This window comes from Artemia sp. Qi Xiang Cuo, chromosome 19, assembly GCF_049724085.1.
Source record: "Artemia sp. Qi Xiang Cuo chromosome 19, ASM4972408v1, whole genome shotgun sequence".
In the NCBI taxonomy this organism is placed as follows: Eukaryota; Metazoa; Arthropoda; class Branchiopoda; order Anostraca; family Artemiidae; genus Artemia; species Artemia sp. Qi Xiang Cuo.
In genome coordinates, this window is record NC_142812.1 from 53,462,302 (window position 1) to 53,482,466 (window position 20,165).

Here is a 20,165-nt window from a genome sequence, read left to right on the forward strand (position 1 = left end):
AACAGAGGGATTGATTGCCTATAACACCATAGTAAGAAGTGTCTTGATTTCTTTTGTTCCGCTTTTATGACTTATACTATCAGTCAATCATTCTATCTGTGAAACATAGGTCAAAAAGGTCTAATCCATCCATTTTTATACTCGGACAAATTTGAATAGTTCCAACTTCTAAATCCTTTAAGTTTCGTTTATTGATAAATTGTATCTAAACATATATATATATATATATATATATATATATATATATATATATATATATATATATATATATATATATATATATATATATATACATATTAGTTGCAAAAATAAACTTGCACTAAAACTTGCAAAAATAAGTTGTCCTAGAGGCTTGCCCGGATTAAAATTTTTCTCAAGACTGGTTATAAGTATGAGCTAACTACATAACCAATGCTGATAGTGCACATCGATACATCTTTTCAAGCTGAGCTGCTACTAGAGTCACCGTAATTTAAAAAAAAATCTCAAGTTTCCACAATACACCTCGATATACCCCACACGAACATAAAAAATATTCATGTAATAAATTAAAACTCAAAATTACAAAATTTTCACATCGACCTCTGCTCTCTGTTGGCTAAAGTTGAAGTTTTGTCGTACCTGTTTGAATTAACAAAGATTTGCTTACTTTATGTAACTTTATTTCTTATTATATTATTCTTGTCAAATTTTAAACCAGTCAAAAGGATTGACAAATTTTTGAGTTTCAAGTACATTTCCTGAAACTACCATCTTTAGAGAAATAAAAAAAAAACAGTTTTTTCCAACTGGAAGTAAGGATCAACATTGAAAATTAAAATGAAGAGAAATTATTCCTTAAATGAGGCGGCTGCTCCCTTCTGTAATCCCCTTCTTTACGCTAAAGATTTACTTTTTGTCTCAGTTATTTAAGAACGGATAATCAAACTTGGCCTTACACTATAACGCGCTATGGATCTTAGCGTAAAGAGCAAGGGGTTCACGAGGGTGCAACCGCGAAAATTTTTTATGTGGTTTCAATAAACTGCTGTTGAATCAATAATTTTAAATTGACTAATAGCGTTTCGCTTTTTCAGTTTTTCTGCTTAAGAATTGAAAATTTGGATTGCAAATAAAAATTTTGGACAAAATTTGAGTACCTGTCAAATTTTAGCAAAGGATAGATGATTTTTTAAGTCACAAAACTTGTCTTTGGTCGTCTGTGCTGTTGCTATTCTGCTGTCTACACATTTCCTACATTTTAGATTCCATCCATTTTATCATTTACTGAATTTATTTGGTCAAAGAACAATTAAACTATTAAAGGAATGCCTTATGACTACATTATCGAAATGAATTTTCTCCTTTTTCAAATTTTGAGCCTCGGGAGACGTTTCTCACTTAAATACCCCTGGTGCTCACGGGAGTCCTACAGACCGAAGTAAAATGGTAGCAAGCTCAGGTGAGCTGAAGTCAGTAATGCTATTTAGGAATTGTTACAAAATTTTACTTATATTTATCATGGAAAATAACGGTGAAATATGAACAATATGAAAACAGAACGGTAATAGCTAAGAAAACTAAAATAGATGAAGAATGATAGTCAAATTAGCAAATACTTATGGAAATGGTAAAATTCAACTTAACTTCTGACACGAAGCAGGTTAAGGTACGAGTGAAGCTCGTTTTTTGCCGTTTCTGGCAAATATATTACCATTTTTATACATTTCTTTTGCCATTAAAAATCACCACGTGTTAACTAAAGAAAAAAGACTGAGGCATAATCTTCAAGTGAGACTTGCATTGTTTTTTCTCCTTTTCAAAAATCTGTTTATGTGTATTTGTGTTGCTTTTTTACGAAGCGAACAATAATTTTGGGGAGCCGTACCCCTCCTGGATACGGCTTTGGTCTTTGACGCAAAACATGGGAGCATACCTTTGCTGCGACACCCTAAAGTCATTTTCACACTTCTAAGATAATTGCCAAAAACCATTTGTTAAACTGTTCCTAAATAGAGGATTGGCAGTGTAGGCGCAATTTCAATGCCTTCTAAACAGAATTGGGCAATGTAGGCCCAATTTCATTTTTATCCTCTGGATCTGCATCGCCCTTCTGGTCCTCTCTTTGAGAACAGCTTAGGAATGTTTTTGGTAATTTCAAGACGAAAAGTCACATGGTTCAATATTTCTTATTAACCCTATAGCCTACAACTTTATATACGTGTCTGTTTTAGAAAAAAGGGATAATCAAAATTACGATTTGCGAGCCTAAAAACCCATCAAGATTGTAACACCCCCTCCCAAAATCATGGATTTACCTGCCACTCACAGGTGCACAAGTTTAGATTGTCGGGTGTGGGGCGGAGAGGTTTGATTGCAAAAATATCGATGATTTGGTCACCACCCCTCCAGGTGCTGGGGACAAATCTGGTGGAGAATCCCCCTCCCCTGCGTCTGCAGGTGTATTAATATTGGAAGCAAAAACTGGAGGAGAACGAAAAGTGGACATATATGTAGTTTGTAAAAGAAAATATAGGATCTTTCCACAAAGGCTAGTTTCGTAGCTTAAACCGATGGTGATAGGTTTCAGAAGAAGCAGAAAATTTTGGAATGTTGTTTAAAGCGATGAAAAATTATACTATGTAGAATGTTTGTACAAATAAAGAAACTTCTTTAAAGAGATAAATCATAAGAAAAGAAGTGAAGGTCTTCTAAAGTTGGCATTGAGTATATCTCCTAGAGTTCCCATATGTCTCCATGACATTTTCCAGCTATTTTTGAGACAAATTTTCACGTTCTACTTATTCCCAACAAAACCTTGGCATACCTAGAATATTATCTTCTTCTTATATTCAAAAATATTTGAAAAAATTGTGCATAAAAGGCTATATGATTACCTTACGAAAACAGGGATGTTAAGTGAAACTCAGTTCGGCTTTAGGAAAGGTCACTCGACGTCGGACGCCGTGTATTCTCTCTGTGATATTGTAAATAGATGCTTTGAACGTGGTGAAATCCCTTTGACTGTTTTTATTGATTTTAGAAAGGCGTTTGATACAGTGGATTTTAAAATTTTACTCAAACGTTTACAGTCCCTTGGAGTTAGTGGTAATTATCTGAAGTGGTTTGATATTTTTTTAAGTGGAATATATATTCAAGTTTTTTCATATGATGCATTTTATTATAACAATAAATTTAAGTGTGGTGTACGTCAGTGATATGTCTTTGGACCACTTCTGTACCTTGTGTATGTTGATTCAATGCGTTTCTACTTACCGGAGTGTTTTATCACGACTTTCGCGGATGATACTGCTTTAACTATGTCTAGTCGAATGATTGATGATCTATTGTTGAAAGTAAATAGGGTTTTAAAGTCATTTCATGTTTTTAAAAGTTTAAGCCTTTTGTCAGTAAATGTTCAAAAAACTAATTTTATGATTTTTAGGAGAGTTGGTAAGCCTCCGAGTGTTGATGGAGAGATATTTTTTAATGGTAAGTCTTTGTCACAGGTGCATGAGGTGCGTTTTTTGGGCTTCCAGCTTGATTGTAATTTGTCTTGGAAGCACCATAGTGATCTTGTTGCAGCTAAAGTTGCTAGAGGTCTGGGAATTTTGCGTCGTTTGAAGCATTTTTTACCATTGTCGGTTCTTTTATTATTTTATAATAGTATTGTTGCGCCTTATATTTCTTATGGTTGTGTCATTTGGTCTAGCAATTTTTATGCAAATTTCAAAAGAGTGCATATTTTACAAAATAAAACAGTACGTCTTCTTGGGAATTATATAGAAAATGTGAATGATACCGCGTCATGTTTTAAAAAATTAAGAGTGCTTAACATTGGTCAGATTCGCGATTACCAAGCTGCTATTTTTGCCTATAGATGTTTGAATGATGTATGTCCTCCAGTTTTTACAAATTTTTTTCGCGTAAATAGTTCACTCCACAGGTATGCGACTAGAGAGGCGGAAAATTTTACGGTTGAGTATCGAGACACCACACGTGCAGGTTTCGGAATTCGGTATTTGGCTCCGGCTATTTGGGATGATATCCCAGTTGGCGTTCGGGAAGCTGAGCACATTTGGTCGTTTAAAGTAAAAATAAAAAAAAAATTTATTGGGAGAGGGGAGGTAATTTATTATTATTGTCATCATTAATGTCTTTTTTTTATTTATTTTTTTCTTCATAGTTTTTGGTATTATTGTTTAAATTGAGAGAGAGTGTTCAAGTTTTTTTTCAGGTCTTTTTTTTTTTTTTTGAGAATTAGAATTTTGAGAGGTTGAGAATTAGAGGATTGCAGCCGTCTTTCATCAGGCTTTTTGAGCCTTCTCCGGGCGGTTGCTTGTATATAGTTTATTTTGTAATTAGTAGTAAATAAAGCAAGTCAAGTCACTGTGCGTTTTTCGCTTTTTTACAGCCGCCTCTGGATATAAAAGCAACACAAATAATTACACCACAACACTAGCTAATACAAAAGTGAACTAATTTTCAAGACAAATCTTGGCATATCTAGCAAAAAGAATTCATCCTCGTATTTTTTTTTTCTTCTTCTTTTACAACGGCTACTTGGTGTAATTACATCACGATTCACTGGGACAGGAGTATTCTTCGTCTGATTGCAAATTTACTCAATGGACAAGTGTTATAGAGTTTTTTCTTCTCAAAAACGATAGGTATTTGGAGAAATTGTGGAATTAGCTGTTAAAACCATAAATATTCTGAAAAATCTACTTGAACATCGGTTTTTCTAGAGGTGAAATGTTGTAAACACACCAATACTAGCAATAGTTTCTTGCTGTAAACGCTTAAATACGCCCTATATGAATTATTCTGAGTTTTTAGACACATAAGAGCTAAACATCCCGTACAAGGCTGTACCTTTTCTACAACGTTTTTATTTATAAATTATGAAAAAATTGTTTAAAAATACTGAAAACTAACTCAAAAGTTTAATTTTTTGTTTGTATTCAGTTTATAAAAAAAACAGTTCATCAACTGCATTATATGTTTTTGATCCACATCTTGTAACACACGCAGATGTTTGGTGGGGGAGCACATTTTTCCAAATTTGCTCCAAATATTCTTCTTGGTTAGCCAGGACTTCAACCCTTCCCCTCCTTATATAAGTGGCTGAACTTATGGAGCCCTTCTTAAAAAAACTCCCTGTCTCGACATTCAATCTAGACTCCTCCGGTTTCATATTTCGTTTGCACAGCATGGATGTCTCTTGATTAAGAACATGGACTTTGTTTTTAATGTGTTAATTATAGAGGCATTAGCTTGGTTTTCATAGGAAGAAAAATACTTAGTATGAAATTACTTATTCTACTAAGAAATACTATAGATTAAGTTTTAAGGGAAGAACAGTGTGGTTTCACGAAGGGGAGAGGAATCATCAGACCCCTTCAGTCCTCAGTTTTATAGATCGTGGACAAGCATTTGATTCAGCTAATGGAAGAGCTTTGGTGAAGGTCTTATCAGTATATGGTACACCAGACAAGTACATTTAAAGCGATTAGTGCTATATACGAGGACAATATTGCTACGATTAAGGTAAAAACTGGGGTTAGTAGCTGGTTTGGCGTCAAATTACGAGTGAAGCAGGGTTTTGTCCTATCCCCATTTATATGAATTAGTTTAATGGACTTTGTCCTAAGGAACTCGGCAAAAAGCTATGGGAGAGCATTTAGGCAAATGGGAAGGTAATACTCTCCCATACTTGGGTTTTGCAGACAATTTGAGTGTTCCAGAAAAACATTGGCAGAGTGAAGGAATTTTTTGAGGTTTGAGAGTTCGGAGCGCAAGAATAAGTTTGAAAATTAATGTTAATAAGACTAAGTCGCCTAGACTAGGAATAAATGAAGGTGAAAAAGTGATATTGGGTAATGAGAAGATCTATCAAGTGGACAGGTTTACTTACTTGGGTACTGTTATTAGTAAAGATGGTGGATGAGCTGAAGATGTAAGAAGTAAAATAGCCACGGCTCAGGGTGTTTTGTTTGGTTTTTGTTTTTTACAAGAAAAGTTTAGAAGAATAGTAAGATAAGTCTGCGAACCAAGGCTAGAATATTGGAATCTGCGGCAATGACTGTGGTCAAATATGTTCCTGGAACGCGGGTGCTTCAAAAGTAAGAGGAAGATTTGCCAAATTTTTGACTGACTTTATGTCAAAACAACAAGTTGTACGAAAAATGTGGTTCGATCCCACTTTCTAGAGCTATAATATGAGTGACGCGGAAAGGCATTATTGATTACATTTATTAGCTTACCTGTGCATAAAGCGGAAGGGTGGGGACTCCACTAATGCAATATGGTACTTGTGTATTATCCGGAACGCACTCAAGAAGTGAGCTCTGTTTCATCTGAACCGGTTTGTCTGTCTGCAATTGATTATAATTAGCTCAGTCTGAGTGAGAAAAACTCCGATGCAGGTATATTTTAATTTAATATATAGAGGTGGTTGGTTAGGTATTTAACATAATCCGTTCTGGGCGGCCTGCTTCCACAATTCGTTGTTGTAGTTTCCATAAGTTTGTTACTAAAGTATTGTATTTTCATCATATTTTGGTGTATGTCGTTATGATTAACTTCACTTCTTGAGTTTGCTCGGGATAATACACAATTACCAACAATATTTATAAACCGAACCCTTTGAAAAAATTTTATGACCCTAAAATTTCATTGTTGGATTTTAGTCTCCTACCGTTCAAAATGTGAGGCATGATTGGTATATTTTATAGCCTTTTACAATAATAGAAAAAAAAAACAGTCAAAATAGTTCTAGCGGAAGTTTTGCGGTTTATTCAGCAAGGATATGGTTTTAAGACTTAAGAAATCTGAGATATGATGAACTTAAACATAGGAAACCAGTAAACCACGATAATAAGACACTTTTGAGTTGAAATATATTTAGCTATAGTAACAAATGTAATAAAGTCGACTCTCGATAACTCGAACCTCGGTAATCCTATACCTACCTGACCGGTACCCTAGTGGAGGTAGCGCTTCTGCGGGCTAACAAAAAGAAAAGAAGAAAACATTGAAAATTACCACTTTGCGCAACGAAAATAGAAATTACAAATATAAAAAAGGCAGTTCTGAGCTGGCGACGGAAAAAAGGGCCTCCTCCCCCCACAGACGCACACCCCCCTATGTTGAGAAGTTCTCAACTCTCCTGTTGCAATAAAATCAACCTTTCAGTAAATTATTCTGAACCCCAAATTCTGCGCATTCTACACAGACTTGAGGCTTGATGTGACAAAATCCTAGCACACCAAACAGGTGTAGCTACAGCGGCTGAGCTAGCTAAACTTTTATCATCCTTACATCGAAATTACTTTTACCTTTAATTTTCATCCTAAAAGACAGAAAATCGCCCATGGTGTCCCTATCCTCGATATTTCAAAGTGGTTTTAATCCCCTTAGAAAAACCTGTCTTAGAAAGTCGAACAAAAACCATGCATAACTCGAAATGAGTTTCCCGTTATATTTTACTTCTCTAAGTCGAAGTGAACTGAAAATTACCTCTATGATTCAAAATTCAGTAGATAAGTCGTCATTTGGTTTTCACTTTACCTCTAGAAGTCAAAGTTCATTTCTGCATCTCGAAGTTTTTCCAACGGACCTCTGTTAGTCGAAACCCCGGTATGCTGGTTGCAACGTGTAAGCTTTTTAGGGAGTAAATTTAGTGATTTTGTATCACTCGAATTTTCGTTTGGGTTACCTCTATAACTCACTACCTTTATAAGTCAAATTTTAGATAGAATGACCTCTATAACTCGAATTATGCATATGTCGAACTTTACGTAACTCGAAGAAAAATCGTGGTCCCGTGAATTTCGAGTTAGCAAGAGTCGATTTAATTTAGGAATTATTTAAGAACTTGTATATACAAAAAAAATAAGAGTAAATTAAATATACGATGGAATAAAATATTTTTTTACTGGACATATCTTAGATCTACTAATACCTGAAAAGCACGATTTGCTAGTCTTTTTTATGTGGTTCGTTTCAAAATTAGGAAGTTTTTAGGGTAGTATCATATTTTCGTCAATGTTACCACGTTGAACCGTGAAAATAAGTTAGAAAAACTAACTAGTTAAATTTGACAGCTCCTTTGGTCGCTATAAATTCAAACATCAACCATCTGTTGATTTTCAAAATAACTTCACTTTCAGATTTTGCTTATTTTCCTCTTTTTTTCTAAATTCGGCGTCTGCTATAACCAAGATATATGGAGGTCTTTCTCATTAAGAGTTCCATTCCCGATTTTTCTGAATCTTAAAGATATACGAAGAAGATATTTACGAAATCTTAAAAATTACGAACGATTTCGTTTCCGTTCAGAAACGGTAGAAAGCTTGCAAATAGGAACCGGAAATAAAAATTAAGGAGGAAAACGCGGTTTTAAGGCGGCCCAGCGTTTTCTTATCGAAGTGACCCTTCACTCTGAATGTTATCCATTTAGTTTCTCCTTTGATGCATAGATAGTGAGTAATCGTGTTGCACATACTGATATATCACATGGGAATGCATGTACTTTAGTGACATAGAAGCATGTGTAGTGTCAGGGCCAGTTTAGATCTTTGAATCTGGAGCCAATCGAAGCCAGAAATTTAGTCTTCGAAGAAGCAGCTGATAAACCAACATCAAGTCAACCAGCATAAAGGCTGTCAATAGTTATCTGTAGCGCCTGAAAATCAACGGACAGAAGGATAATTTTGTCGGATAACCCTTATTTGTCGGTCGTTAAGAATATAATCAACTGTGCCATTATGTTCCAAAGAAAAAATCAGAGACAACGCTCTAGCGCTGTCTATAGTAAAGAGCCATAAGGCTTCAACGTATTCTTGTCATTTATGTTTCAGAGCCACTTCATATGAAAGAGATTATCGTATAGACCATAGGGGGGCCTGCCCGCCCTTTTCCCCCTCCTTTGCCCCCCCCCCATCCTTTATAGATGGCCCCTCTCCTCAACACTAATCACAATTTTAAAAAAGCTATTTTGTCAAAGTAAGGATATTAAGTTAGAACTTCCGGGTGATGTTGAGGGGTACGTATATTTTTTTTTCTCCCTAAATAAAAAAAAAAATAAATGCCTCCAGTTTATCCAAACACGAATCTGCAATATCTTAAAAATGGCGGAGAGTAATCAGTTGAAGTTTTCAGGGCAAGTTGAGGGGGGTGTTTAAAAGCGGTCGGATGGCAATCGGCCCTCCTCCCGTCTCCTTTTTAGCTGCCCTCCGCCCCGAAACGTTTGATTAAAATTTTGAAATAGCTATCTTCTTCAAAATAGTCTAAAGGTCATATAACTATGTTTCCAGCGGTGCAAAGCCCCCAGGGCAAGGATTGTAAATTATGCAATTTGCCCATCGTATAATACAGGATTTGTCGTTTGTATAGGGAGAATGTTTGATCCTGTGTGTGTCTGAAAAAGCTAAGGGTGTTAATGTGAAACTTCAGGGAATGTTGAGGGGGTGCTGAACTAAAGTGAAAGGCACTGTGTGCATCCGGACTATCAAAACAGGAAATCTGAAATATATTGGGAACGACTAAGGGTATTAGCGTGAAACTTTCAGGGCAACTACTGCTACAATCGTAACTGCGACTATGACAACTTGCGACTGCGACTACTACAGCATACTTTGGCAATAACTTTCAGGAAATTTTGAGGGGTATGTTGAACAAAATTAAAATGGATTATGTGCATGCTGTATGTCAAAAGGGCGCATTAACAATATCTCAGAAATGGCTGAGGGTATCGAGTTGAAACTTTCAGGACATGCTGAAAAGTTCTTGGGGGAAAGGGCCACCTTTTGTCCTTTTTAGATTCCCCCTCCTCAACACTGACCAAAATTCTGAAATGGTCACTTTGTTTAACTTTGTCAAACGGTCTAATAACTATGCCTCTTGGGACGCCGTGCCCCCTCTCCCACCTCCAGGGGAAAGCGTTGCAAACTATGCAACCTGCCAATTGTTTACATACAGGATTTATCATTGGGGAAGAAGGGGGAACGTTTGATCCTGGGTGTGTCACAAAAGGCTAATGATATAAATGTGAAAATTCAGAGAATGTTGAGGGGTATTTCCAACTAAATCGAAAGACACTTAGTGTATCCATTTTATCAAAAGGGTGTATGTGCAATATCTTAGGAGTGGCTAAGGGTATTAACTTGAAACTTCCAGTGCCACTATTACTACTGCGACTTCGACTACCACTACTTGCGAATGGGATTGTGACTACTCGTGACGGCTACTAAATTTGCTACTGCTTGTGACTTTGACTTGGTGGATCTGTGACTACTTACAACTTTGACTACTTGCGACTGTAACTACTCCTGACTGCAAATACTAGTGACTGCGATTATTTATGACTGTGACTGCAACTAAGGCTACTTGTAATTGCGACTGTGACTGCATGCCACTGTTACTGCTTACGACTGCGACAACTTGTGATTGTGACTACTTGCGACTATGACTACTTGGGACTATAAATGCTTACGAATACAAATGCAACTCGACTGCTGCTGCAGATGCTTGTAACTGCGTCTACTTACGACTGCGAGTGTCGTTACAACTTGCGACGACGAATGGGAAAACTCGCGACCGCAACTGCTACTCCTTGTGACTGTAACTGCTACTGATAGTATTTCTACTAATGCTGTGATTGCAACTGTTACTATAAATATTGCTACAACTTCTACTATTACAAGCAGATATATTGCAATAAATCAAAAGAGTTAACTGCATCCTGCTTGTCAAAATGGCATAGTGCATCAAAGTTGTGAAAAGAGATTATCTGCAATATCTCCCGAGGGACAAAGGTCATTAAATTGAAAATTTTAGGGAGTTTTCAGGAGGATGTTGCCCTAAATCAAAAGACACTAGGTGTGCCAGGAGTTTCAGGATAATCAGCCTCATTGTTTTGGTGATTTATTGTCCATTCGGTCCACTGTTCATTCTCACGGTAGAGTTGACTTTTATGTACCTAGAGGTATTTCTTCCCGTTCATGTTTTTCTGTTTTTTAGAGGTACATGGAAATAAAATAGCTTAACTAGTGATATTAAGATTAATGGAGACCCCAAAATATTTAGAAAACCCATTAAGGAACTGCTTTTTGCTGATTATGAGTTTTGATTAATTGAATTATTTATTGTGGGGGTTTTGTTGATATGATGTTCCCGGAGGAAATATATAATATATGATATTATTTTTTATTTATTGTTTAGTGTGGTGATATTAGTGGTGTCAGTGGCCAAGTGTTCTTTTTGTTTTAAGGATTTTGTTTTCTCTACCTCTCCCAAGGACAAGCTTTGCCTTTTAGGGAAAGTAGCAATAAGTTTTTGTTTATAAGTATTGTCAATAAATCCTTCTCTCTCTCTCACCCAAGTTGTCAAAAGAACGTATCTACATTGATCTCAGGAACGTCCAAAAATGTTAAATTGAAACTAGTGCTAAGGGGGGTGTTAAGCAAGATCAAAAGACGGTATATGCATCTACATTGTTAAAATGGCATATCCTCAATATTTCAAAAACAGTCGGAGAAAAGTATCAAGTTGAAATATTTAGAGAATGTTGAGGGGATATTGGATTTACAGACAGTGGGTGCACACATCTTGGTTGTCAAAATGGTATGTCTGTAATATCTCAGGAACAGTTAAGGTTATTAAGTTGAAACTTTCAGAGAATGTTTAGGGAGATGTTAAACTTCATCAAAATACAACTATATGCATCCCATGACCTCGGGCGTAGCTGCAAAATCTCTGGACCGGCTAATGGTATTGAGTTAAAATTTTCTGAGGATGTTGAACTAAATCAAAATATATTATGTATGTACTATTTGCAGCTTGTTAAAATGGCGTATTCAATTTCTCAGGAATAGTTAACTGTATTAAGCTGAAACTTTCAGAGAATATTGATGGGGATGATGAACTCGATCAAAAGACGTGGGTCCCCGTTGTCAAAGGGGTGTATCCGCAATATCTCATGAATGGCCAATGACATTTAGTTGAAACTTTCAGGGGAGTGTTGAGGGGGATGTTAAATAAATCAAAAGACACTAATTATAACTAATAAATTAGAATCGGACATTTCAAGTCTTACGCAGAAGTCTTGAGAAACTGGAGAAATACCCATAATACTAACCAATAACGAAACGCTGGCAATCAAAAAACAACAGAATTTTTTTTTTTTGTAATTTCCGAAAAAAAAAATTACAAATAAAAGTAAAGAGACAAATTAAACTTAAAGACCAACAGAAATTAATTCTTACAATAATTAAAACTCAAAACGACCAAAAACCAGAAGAAATAAGTTCCTACAATAATTCAAACTCAAAACAACCAGAAATTACTACTAAAGAAAAAACGAAACCCAAAAGCACAGTTTATATAATTAGCAGTAAGTTTACCGCAGATGATTTCTGGCTCTTCATTCTCGGTGCGAACAAAAAGCTCCTCCCTATTTGTGCACTTATTGTCCACTTATTAGTGAGCCGGCCAAGTGGTTCTGTCAGTACTTGTTCTGTAGGTGATTATGCTTTGTCTACCTGTGAAAAGATATAGTGTCGCTTGTATTTATACGCTCTCTGGAGCACTCGCAACTCGGTCCGGTTTTTTATAATGGTTGAGATAGGGAAAGATCATACTGCTAATTATATAAACTGTGCCCAAAAGGAACAGAAAATAAAATGAACGATCGCAGCAAACACAGAAATAGCAGGTATTATTATAGATGAATAAATAAATCTCAGAACGAGCAAAAATTAAATTTAATATTCAAGTCAAACTGACAACTAGCAAAAATTACTATAAATAGGAGTTTGGCTACTGCCCCCTTCCCCGTTTAAAGCCTATTGCGTTATTTGCGAGTTTTTTTAATTTTTGTAGTTTTCAATTTTTTCTGAAAAAGCAGTTTTTCACTTGTTGATAGCAAATTGCATTGACAAACTTTCTGAACTAATCAAAATCCAAAATGAAGAAGAAAGCAAAATAACAAAGCTTAAAACTTTTAATTTTGTTTCTAAAGGTTTATAAATTGTTGTAAATCACGTGTTAAAATATTTTTGCAATTATCAGTTTTTGTTGTTTAAGCAATTTAATATCTTTTCGTAATGCACTTTTCAACGATATTTGATTGTTGAAGTAAGTCCAATTTTTGCAATTACCAGTTTTTGCTCTTCACTCTTAAGATTAATAGCAATAGAAATATAAGTAAAAGTTACTATTCCTGAATTAATGTCAAATGGTAATTTTTTTCTCAAAAAGTAGTTTTTCAATTTTGTTACTCTAGGCTGTGGTTCGCTCTTTACTTGGTTGCAGCTACTGCTGCCACCTTGATATGTATATTGCTCCTTGCTAATGATATGCTCAATAATACATCGTGTTTACTATTGGTTATCGTATTCCGGTGACATGGGTTCTCTTTCAAATTCGAAAGACACGAGTTCAAGCAACTTTGTGGTAAACTATCAAATGATATTAAATGAGTTTGTTCATGAAGTCAGTTACTGGTGTGAAGGCATCGGTAATAAAACCAATGGACTTTTGCAACAATGAAAAATCGCAATCCTGTGCAGTTTAATTTTTATCTTAGATATATGAAAACAGACCAAATAGCAAATGGTATTGGCAAACTGTGTGAAGTAATGAAAATCCAAAATGAAGAAAGAAAAATAGCTAAGCTTAAAACCTTTGATTTTCTTTTTTAATCTTTTTGAATTGTTGTAAATCCCGTACTAAAATAATTTTGCAATTACCAGTTTTTGTTGTTTAAGCAATTTAATATCTTTTCGTACTGCACTTTTCAAAGATATTTGGCTGTTGAAATAAGTCCGATTTTGCAATAACCAGTTTTTGTTCTTTATTGTTAATATTAATAGTAATAGAAATATAAGTAAAAGTTAACATTTCTGAATCAATGTCAAATGGTACTTTTTTTCTCAAAAAGTAGTTTTTCACTTTTGTTTGTGGCCTTGTTTCGCTCACTACTTGGTTGCAGCTACTGCTACCACCATGATATGTATGACGCTTTTCGTTAATCATATGCTCAATAAAACATCGGGTGTAAACGGTTATCATATCCAGGTGGCATAGGTTCTCTTTCAAATTCAAAAGACACGAGTTCAAGCCACTTTTCGTTAAAAATAGTTACCGGTAAAAGTCACCATTCCTGAATTAATGTCAAATGGTAATTTTTTTTCTCGAAAGCAGTTTTTCACTTTTTGTTACTCTGGGCTGTGGTTCACTCATTACTTGGTTGCAGATACTGCTGCAACCTTGATATGTAGATTGCTCCTTGGTAATCGTATGCTGAAAAATGCATCGTGTGTTATTCGTTATCGTATCCAAGGGGCATGGGTTCTCCTTCAAATTTGAAAGACACGAGTTCAAGCCACTTTTCGGTAACTATATCAGATGATATTAAATCAAATGGCAATTTTTTCTTAAAAAGCAGTTTTTCACTTTTTGATAGCAAATTGCATTGGCAAATTGTCTAAAGTAATGAAAATCCGAAATGAAGAAGAAAGAAACATAGCAAAGCTTAAAACTTTTGGTTTTGTTTCTTAAGGTTTATGAATTGTTGTAAATCCCGTATTAAAATATTTTTGTAACTCTAAGCTGCAATTCTTGGGGAACATCTGACAGTTAATAAGCGGCCATGGAATTCCTGTGTTGTTTTAAAATCACTTTTTTAACATTAGGCAGTGCGGCAGCGGAGCGCACCCGATACTTTGACGATAAATCATATCAGTCCAGTTTTTGTTGAGAAAAAAAAAATCACTCTCATAATTTATCTCGCCCCCTGGCATTGTGCGCCTCTAGGCCCGGGCCATTTGGGCCATTTGGTAAATCTTAGTCTGGTGGTAACGTTGTTTTTTTTTATGTATAAGGGTTCAAATAAAATATTTTAGATAGATTTGGGTTTCAAGGTTCAAGCAAGGCGTTTCTCACAAGCCCCTTCACAGTCTGATGAAAATCTTTTACATTGTTACGGATTAAAAAACAAATGCTCAGGCCTTAAAAAACAGTAGAATTACAAATAGACAAACCAATTTTTTTTTTTTTTTAATCAAGATATCCTAATCTTGATAAATTTTATTGTAAATATATTTATAATTTAATTTAAATTTTTTCAGAACTTCAGTTTAAAAACAAAACAAGAGCTGTTACTGAAAAAGGAGAAAAAAAAACAAATCTATTCATATTACCCAATAATGAGGTGGCACCTGTCCCCAATGGTATTCTAGGTATGCCCCAAGGATGCAAACAGGTTGAGTACCCTTGTACTAACCTTAAACTAGGACACTGAATGAAATATTCGAAGCACTAGTATCTTTTAAATGCAGATGTTTCTTGTAAGAGGGGAGTTTATTTATCGATGGCAACAGAAGTTTGACCATTTTATTAGCTTTTTTTTGTAGGTTAAATTTTGTGCTTATTTCGCATCAGCACTTGGTCCAAAATGCCAAATGAAGTGATTTAGAAAAAAAATGTATAAAAGCTAGGGCTATGTCTAGCCCCATTAAGGGGCGGGGCAACTGAGATCAATTTGTGATGGCAAAGACAACTTTATTTGAAAAGATCATTGAACTAGGAATTGGACGGTATGGTACAGTCTATTTTTTCCCTATTTCTGTCCTATAAGTGAAATTAACCATTATTTGTTGGCCTTTTGTTGTTCGGCTATGATGGTCAAAAAGGCCAAACAACCCTTAAGCGCAAAATGTCTACTCTGTACCCGTGATGTTACTATGAACTATGAGTTTGCCCTTTTCTCCCTTCAAATTATGAATTAAAATTATTTTGTGTGAAATTGACTTTTACTCGGAATCATTCTAATATGAATTATTGCTCATTAACTGAATTGTCAACATTTAAAAGCCATATAAAGCCAATTCAGGTTTTGTAAAATAAAATACCAAGAATCTTGAAATGTTTTATTGAGTTACCAGTTGTTCTTCCAACTAAGTCTTCTGTAGTATTGTTATATACATATTTAGAAGTGCTTCCAATTTCCCAACAGTTTACTTTTTGTGCAATTATTTTCAAGCATAACATCAGAGTAGCAAGGACATCAAAACTTTTTGCCGTTTTAACTAATCTTAGGTCTATTCATAGTTGAAACTTGATTTTTTTAGGTTTTTCTTTTGTTGGTTTGAAAATTAGGAAGCTTTTAGGACAGTATCCCATCTCGTCACTATTTCCATGTCGAACTTTGGAGATTAATCAGCAAAATTAATTGGTTAAATTTGAATAGTTTTTATCCGTAGAAACTAAAAAACTAATAGTCAGTTGATTGCCGTAGATAGTTATACTTTTAAATAACTTTCTTATTCTATTTGGTGCCCTGTGTATTTACCAAATTTTAAGCTGAATTTTCGGCCTTTTTTTTATTTGGCACCCGCTACCACCAAAATTGCATAATTACACATGAGGTCTTTTTCAGTGAAAATTGAATCCCCGATTTACATGAATTTTAAAAGGTATCTATGTTTGTATACATCCCCGAATACCCAGTTCCAACAATTAGATTTCATTTTCACTGTCCTTAGTTACAAAGAGTATGGGTAACTTAGCATGTGACCTTGTGCTATTTTCAAGAAAAAACTATCAACGTCATCTAGCATGTGGGGACACTTGCTATTTTTTCAATCTCTGTAATCATTTTTATGTCGGGAACCGAGATCAGATACTCTTTACTACCCTAATTGGACCAAATACACCAATTAAATTAATTATTCTTGTTACTACACATAAAAATTACCCAGTGTCACCAAAGACTAGACGGGGTTGATATGCAAAAACTTTAAAAACGCACCAAAAATTTGTTTATATGCGTTTTTGTTACGTTTCTACGAGTCGAGCAAAAATTTCGAAGAGGGAGTTTAAACCGTCTACCCCCTCCACCTGGGTACATGGGAGCTTTGCTGAATAATCAAGATTTGTTCCGACTGTGTCCATTGCACGGTGCTGAGACGCTCATAGGGACTTTTCTGGAATATTTCTGTCTTTTCTGTTGCATTAAAGAAGAGTACATTTATTTTAGGGTTGTTTACAATTTTTAGCACTGTACATTATCTAATACTTGTCTAGTCTTAGTTTTTTTTACTCTGCTTCTCCGTAGCCCGCGTCGAATATTCATATATAACCATAGACGGTTGAAACTGAACTTGTCTTTCACTCGCCTATTAACAGAAACTTTTCTTTAAATTTTTTTTCAAAATCACAATCTTATGGTGTTTGTAAAATTTGCCCCGGAAGAATTTTTCCGTTAATTTGCTTGAGTGGAAAGCTTGGCCCATGAAAGCTTCTCCATAAAAATTGCTTGAAAGCATCTTAATGAAGACCCTTAAAGACCTCGAGTCACACCAGTTATTGGATGACACAGAATAAGGCTTTCGTAGAAAACGGTCTACGTTGGACTGTCTAATTGCATAGTACCAAGAGTGGGGTGAGCTTCTTTCTCAGGGACATGGCATTTGCCCTCTCTCCTTTGACATTGCAAAAAGTCTTTGATCGCGTATGGCACGAGGGCCTTCAATGGCCACTAAAAGCCTATGGACTTGATAGTCGGCTATTTGAGATGCTGGCTGACTTGCTTCGTCAGTATTCATTACGAACTGTCCCTGACGGATTCATTTCAAAAGGACGGCCGGTTTTAGTCGGAGTACCTCAAGGAAGCTTTTTTGGGTAAACTTTTTTCTGGTGTTCATAAACGACTTAAGGGATAGCCTAGTACAAAAAACCTCATCACTTTGCTGATGACACTATGACCAAGATCTCTATCGCGGAAGACGAATATCCCAGCAAACTCATAAGGAGCTTCAGGCTGATTTTGAAAAAATTGAGGTGTTGGTGGATGAGTGGCTTGTCAGTTTAAATCCATCAAAAGCAAAACAGCTCTTAGTTTCGAAGGCTCGCAAGATTACTCGGTTTTTATTTTCAAAGGGGAGACAGTAACAAGAGCAGATACAGAACGCCTTCTTGGAGTTCACTTCTCATTCGATCTCACATGGCTGGACATCTCAGCAAAGTGAGATCCTCATGCTCTTTGAAGCTAGGAGCCACCCTAAGATACAAAACCCTCCGCTCTAACGACTCCATTTTGATACTATTCACTTCATGCATCAAACCGTCATGAAATATGCGTGTCCTCGCTTTGCTGGTGGCCCAACTAGGCACATCGCTGCTCTTCAACGTGTCCAAAACCGCGCAGTTTGCACAACAATTTCGGCAGGACTATCTTGTGCAGGGTACACCCCGCCGGAAATACTTTAAAATGAGTTTCGCCTGACAAATCGTCGTCCAATGGAATGGCCTCCCAGCAGAGTTAATCCCGAAAAATCTTCTCTTGAAGTGTTTAAGAGAAGGTATATTAAGTACCTCAGGAATGAAAAGCGAGGCAACTACCAAGATTAGCGACATCTTCACGGCTCCGTGAAGGCTATGTTAAACAATTAAAATAAATCTGATGTCTTGTCCGTTTCCTTTTTCAGATATTCAAATTAAAATCGAAAATGGTAAATAGAATAAACCGAACCTCAGACAACCTGTCTCTTCTGCGATTTTTCGATGAGATATTTGTCCTTATTTTATGTAGAAGTTCAAAGCTTGAATCGTGATTGTCTTAAAAACCATCTTAGAGGAATTAAGTGAATCAAGTGGTAAAGATACCTAATTTTATTTAGACAAATTTTAAGTTAAAGATCCAGGGAGTACAGAGGAGGGGACGTACTTTTAAATTGCTAGGCTACACTAAAAATGAGAGGGACTGTTTCAAATAAAAGAAAAAAGGAAATAGATAAAATGTTAAAAAAAAACATTTAACCTGTTCAGACCTCAATTTGCCCCCCCCCAGCTGAAATTTAGTTTCCTCAAACATCCTGTCAAAACTAAGATAAGTCTGCATAATTCTAGCATCCACAGGAACGGGTCAGTTTTCTTTAGTATATCTTTACCTTTGCGGTACTATATGGTTCACTGTCATTTTCACTTGACTTGGGAAGGTTAGTTTTCCCCTCCCCGCCCCAATACCGGACTCATGTGTAACATAATGAAGCTGTCAAAATTTCCTCTATAATTCGAAAGTGATACTTCAGTTTTGTCACCAGGTACGACTGATATGTAGATGGCATTATCGTATTTAACCTATATAAGCTGTTTAAATAAAAAAAAAACTATTGGAAATTAGGAAGTTTTCAAGAGTAAACAGTTGAATATATTAAAAAAGTGAAAGAGGGACTTACTTTGTTTTTGAAATTGCTTTTCTGATTAAATTTATTTTCATAATAGAAAACGTTGTTCCATCAAATATTGCAACCTTTTCATTAAAACTCAGGTGTAAAATCAACCTTTCACTTAATTTCTATCTTAAGTTTTGGTATAGTAACTCCTATCTTGGAATTAAACCTAACGGTGTCCTTTCTTCTTTTATTGTCCCTGTTCGTCGCAGTGTCCGGCAGGATGGAATATTATGTCCAAGTATTTTTAAATTCTATATTTTTACTATAGTTGAGAACATATCTTCTATGTGTTTTGTTTGGTAAACTGATATTTCCCACCTTGCTTATGCTAATGATAGTCTTATAATTAGCCAGTTTAACCTCAGTCTACCACAGATGGTTCATAAAGTTTCTTATTCTTTTACTAAAATCGGTCTTTCGCTTAATATTGATAAATGTGTGTATCTTTCTTTCAAGTTTTTATCTCCTCCTAAACCTTTTAAACTTTTTCCATTCCTCATTCGATTTGGTGGCTGAGCATTACACTTACTAAAAATCTTACAACTTTTTGTTTCGGATGCTACAAAGAAGATCTAGATTGATTACTCTAAAATTGTAGCCAATCAAGGGAAATATAATCGTATTACCCTGGTAAGCTTTATTCTACTTTTTCAGATCATTCTGTTCTTTACCTTTCTGGGTTTTATCCTATTAAAAAAAAGGGGGAAAAAAAAAGATTCTAGTGTTATTTGAGCGTCTTATTTCCGCTTCTGTAAATTTATTCTTTATATTCCTCTTTGGTTTTGGAACCGAAAGAGAGTAAATAACTTCTACCTTCTGAATATTACTGAGAAGCTGACTGGCTTATATGAAAAGCTTTCGGAAACGGCATATCGACATTTGTCACGTCAGCACGGTGAGATCCGTTTCTTTTATTAATTTTATTATTTAATGTTATAGTTGATT